Genomic DNA, 5,382 nt, shown 5'->3' on the forward strand with positions numbered 1-5,382 from the left:
CCCCTCCTCCTCAGAGGGTGTAATACCGTGGAGAACGGTGACGGGTATCTGCCAAAAACTGTGCTGCACCCTTTGACTTTTCCATGGGGGTTTCTTTGATGGGCTGCATTTGTACTTCATGTGGGTGCATGTGTGTCTCTGTTGCGTCAGTAAAGGATCTGTGTGGCTCTTCACTTCATTTTTACAATTAGCTACAATGTATTAGAATGTATTTTCTTCTGTTTCCACCATACCAATGGCATGTGTCTGTTTGTGTGGCCACTCCTCGATGGATGCACCCATTGTGGAACAATAGGATGAACGTTCAATTAGTGTTGAATCAAGTGTAGAGTATCATTGTCAAGTCTAAACCTCCAAAAACAATGGCGGACCAGTCGCTGCACAAGCACTTCTTTTATTGGTTGTTGAACATTTTCATAAGATGCAAGGTTTTGTCAGCTGACCTAAAACCTAAAATCACTCCATTCATACATATGCAGGACAGAAAAAAATCTCAATAAATGTAAAGACGACTACATGCACAAATAAAGAGCATCACTTCCATATGCACATATGTATTCATATATATATATACATATATATATATATATATATATATATATATATATATATATATATATATATTATGTATAGTATATAAACTAACACAGCCTCAGTGTAGTCACCCTGTCAACCCTTCCAGCAGACTGTATCTGTTCTCTGGTAGAATCCACACACACACACACACAAACACACAAAGTCTTAGGAGTACTCAGGAGATGTTTTGACAGGAGTCTGGGAGCTTTGTCTGCCAGGAAGCGGACAGTAGCCTGGTTGAAGGGTTGGGGGGGGGGGGGGTCCTCCACTCAGCTGCTCCAGGGGATTCACTGTATCACCTGTCCACAACAGAAGGCACAGTGGCCTTTTATTGCTCTATCATACGGGCTAGATTTAGCGGGCAGTTTGGCTTTCATTGTTAGGAGTGAAACAGTGTTACGCATCGTTTCAAATGATCATACCATGAGAGAGTAAGCAGGCCTGAAGTGTGTGTGACTGGGGAAAGGGTGGGCCCAAGGAAATTCTGTCATTTCAGTTACCCTTTTATTGAATGAATGGACCAATTAGTCTCTCTAACAATTGTTTTGTTTATAAAATCTGTAAAAAAAATCAGTGCAACATGGTGGATATAATTTCCCCCGGGTCACAGAGGTCGTTGCCCTTACAGTACTTGTAAACAAATATTCAGTTCACTGTCATATACGACAAAGAAAAGCAACACATCTTAACATTTGAGAAGCTGGAACCAGTGCATGTTTGGGTTTTTTGCTAGAAAAATTACTAAAACGATTAATCCATTACCAAAATATTGGCAAATTAGTTTTCTTTGCAGCTGTAGTTACATTCCTAAAGACCACATATACATAATTGTGCCCAGCTTGGGAAGAACTGTACTTGTAACTGGAATTTAACAGACAATATTTCCTGTGTCCAAACAATTCTCTCAATAGCACATATCTCCAGCTTGCTCATATCTATTATTGGAACTGGTAGTGCCCCTGTGATTCTGGTATGGTAGTGGTTGTTTTCCAAATGGTGGAGTTATTTAGTAATCTTAAGATGTTCTACTCGGCCGAAAGAACGAGATCCAGGGTACAAGCGGCCGAAATGGGTTTCCTCAGGAGGGTGGCTGGCGTCTCCCTTAGAGATAGGGTGAGAAGCTCAGTCATCCGAGAGGAGCTCGGAGTAGAGCCGCTGCTCCTTCGCGTCGAAAGGAGCCAGTTGAGGTGGTTCGGGCATCTGGTAAGGATGCCTCCTGGGGGCCTCCCTAGGGAGGTGTTCCAGGCACGTCCAGCTGGGAGGAGGCCTCGGGGAAGACCCAGGGCTAGGTGGAGAGATTATATCTCCAACCTGGCCTGGGAACGCCTCGGGATCCCCCAGTCGGAGCTGGTTGATGTGGCTCGGGAAAGGGAAGTTTGGGGTCCCCTACTGGAGCTGCTGCCCCCGCGACCCGATACCGGATAAGCGGATGAAGATGGATGGATGGAAGATGTTCTACTCAGATTCCAAATAACTGTTTCTGGTTCTTCTGCCTTTAGGCTCTTGAAATATCATTTCTTGGCTGAAATTCTTTAATTGAACCAAAAACATGACACCAAAAGCCGCCACATTATTGCTGCCACTTTGCAAAAACCCTATTGTGGAAGCACACCTGTTATTACACCGGCTGTTTGCAGTCTACCTAAGCAACCCGACTACCCAGCCCAGACACACGCAACAGAAGACAAATGGTGACAAATTGTGAGCTTTTCCTCTCTCCCATCCCCATCTACAGTTTACTTCCAGAACTAATTTCCCCCTGACTCACCAAATCCCACAGAATTTCCACCTGTGGAAGGTCTCTGTGATCAGCACATTTGGGAGTTCAGGCTGCATCGAGTTGAAAGCCAGGAAGAAGGAGGGGGTGGAGGGGTTTGGGGGTTAGCAAGAGGAAGCGTCTGTGCCCTGCTGATGCTATGGGTGTTTCATGGTTGGCCTCTTCTGAAACCTTTGTCTGGAGAAGAAGCAGGAAAGTCTTGAAGTGTGCAGAGCGTTGTGGCAGCTGGTTCTGTGGGTGGTGTCGGTGCAGGACGGGTGGGGGGGGAGGAACCCAGGATTTCCTTTAAGATGACTGTGGGACCCTGGAGATCTCGGCTAGCAGATGTGAAGTAACAGTAAACAACTGAAACATCTGTTACACCAGGAGAGATTAACCAGAAGTTAATGTTTGGAGTAGAGGGGAGGGGGGGGGGGGCTTTTAGTTCTACAAATACGTTTGAGGAGCCGAGCTGCTGAGAAGCAATACATAATCTTTGTGGTTGAGTCAGACCACAATATGTAAAGTCCAATAACCACAGTTTTCTTAGTTAAGTGAAAATAGCAAGATAAAAAAGCTACAGCATAAGAAGGAACTATTTCTGTTTTATATCAATTAAATCCTCAATGGTCCAATAGTATCCATACACAGTGAAAATATTGATATATATTGTTTAAGATGCGCCTTTATTTTGAAATTACCACTTTATATTTGTTTCTTTTGAAAGGTGTCCTTTTTTTAATGTCTGTAAAAGCTCAGTAGTGAAACTGTTCTTTTTTTTTGTATATACATACATACTGTATGTATGTATGTATGAATGAGCATATATATATAATAGCAATGGTCCGATACCATTTTCTGCTTCCAGATACCGATTCTAATACCTGAACTTGCATATCGGCTGATTCGGAGTACTGATCCGATACCAGTGTGTCACATATTTGATTATGTTTTAACAGCTGTATACTATTATCCCTGTATGGATGTGATATGATTTCTATTTTTTTGTCGGCCCGGGTTAGGTTAAACTCTTTGTGAAACATGAACCAACACAAACAGTGAACGCCACAGAACATTCCATTGCATCGCTAACATTTATTGCACTTAAAGCATAAGGTCTCAACCGAAAAGAGAAGGCTTTACTTAGCCTTTAAAAATAATATAACAACATTTAATCAAAGGTCTGCCATCTTATTCTATGGGAAGTAAATGAGCTTCAGGTGCTTACAAAACAGAAATCACATTTTTGTTGTTGGAGTGGAAAACATGACCTTGCCTCCAAAAGCTACTGTATGTTAAATATTTCATGAAGCCGGTGTGTAGAGTCCCGGTTTTTAATGAATGCCTGCTGAGCCGGTGCTGCACTTAAGCTCCATTCCCAGGAGGAATTGTTTGGAAAAATAAAGTTTTATGCTGTTTTTATAGCTATTGTACTAGGGATGATTTGGTAACTGAAATGTGTTAGATATAAGAGTAGACATGAGTCACAATAAAGTAATTTGACATTTTTAGGTCTTTGTCACAACTGGGAGAAAAAAAAATCTGTTGCAGTATAAGTACCATTTTGAAAAATAAATATCTCCTCTGTAAAATTGGCAGACTAGTTAAAGCAAATAGTTAATAATACAATAGTGTTTTACACTTTACAATTTACAACGCATTCTCATGATATTGTACGAAAAGTTGTCTACACTAAAACATATATAATACAAAAACTAGGAAACTTCAGACTGGTCATGTGACATTGGCGACAGCTTTGTGCCACAGAGCGGCAGATGCTAGCTGTTTAAACCGCTGGTGAGTTTTGTGCGGGCCTCCGCCGGGTCAGGGGTAGTTGGTGATCTAGTTACCCCAGAATAGGTGACTCTGAGCCGGGTACAGAGCACCTCAAGCTGCCGGTCGTGGTGCTCCGCCAGGTCAGGGGTAGTTGGTGGTCTGGTTACCCCAGAATAGGTGACTCTGAGCCGGGTACAGAGCACCCCAAGCTGCTGGTCATTTATTTATGTATTTAATTGATATTACGGTTAAATTTAGGCAGGAAAAAGTGAGCATTATGCGGCGGGGAAAGTTAAGTTTAGGCACCAAAACAACTAGTTAAGTTTGTGGTTTGTATTAAAACAGTCCCAAGGAACACACATTTCCTGGGTGATAGTCTCTTGTTTTCCCTAAGAAGCAGACTCCGCTCCCTGGCTTGTAAGTCGTCGTCCCCCTGCTGCTCAACTTTTCAAAGCTTTGGGAACGTATGGCTCATGAGAACAGGCTGAGAATTTAATGTCAGGAGCTCATATTTGTACAAAGCAGTGCCATGCATGGTTTGAAGTGCACACGAGAACGGGCTCATGCTACAATCATGGATTTGCCGAATGCCAGCCTCTGTCTGAGCAGTCTCCCTGGCATCTAGGACACGCATTACCATGGCAATCATAGATCAGACACTCAATCTTTCTCTCACAAAATTGCCGGCTGTCACAAGATGCCTCTAGTCTCATTTTCCTCCCGCTGCAGTCCCGAAACAGAGGGAAAAGGGCCCCCTGCCTCCTGATGATAATGGACCCTAATTTGACTTAGATTATGATGTATCAGAGGCTGCTGATGCTTCCGTTGGCCAGTATTATACAGCTCTCCGAAAATTGGAATCATTACAAGTGAGACGTACATCCGTCAACCCCCCCAGCCGCCATGACAGAGAGAGAGAGAGTGCCATACGATGCTGGACTGTGTTGCCTTCCCCAGAAGATAGACTGCTCCAATTCGATTTCCTCTTTCTCTCTCAATATCATTGCCTCCCCCCCTCCATTTCTTCCTGCTCTCGTTCCCCCCCAGACCACGCCATACCAAAAATGACCGGCCGCCGTTGGAGATATGCATCAGTCAAACCCCTTATGTTTCTCACCAAAACTGGCACTGGAATTCTGATTTGGCCTCGTTCTGCTTCTTTCCTTCAGCTACAATCGCCTCAGCCGCGGCCACAAAATGACTGCTATCGCACTCTTCCTTTCTCTGTCCCGTCCCTCATTTCCTTTTGCAGCCTTTAAAAGGGGGGGGGGGGG

The 5,382-nt window shown here is 43.7% G+C and overlaps 1 protein-coding gene across 9 annotated transcripts in view; it reads left to right on the top strand.

Moving 5' to 3' along the window:
• Window positions 1-5,382, top strand: part of pard3ab (par-3 family cell polarity regulator alpha, b) — a 351,497-nt gene that overhangs the window by 318,220 nt on the left and 27,895 nt on the right. The window lies entirely within an intron of this gene.

The sequence above is a fragment of the Etheostoma spectabile genome, chromosome 12 (assembly GCF_008692095.1).
Source record: "Etheostoma spectabile isolate EspeVRDwgs_2016 chromosome 12, UIUC_Espe_1.0, whole genome shotgun sequence".
Classification (NCBI taxonomy): domain Eukaryota; kingdom Metazoa; phylum Chordata; class Actinopteri; order Perciformes; family Percidae; genus Etheostoma; species Etheostoma spectabile.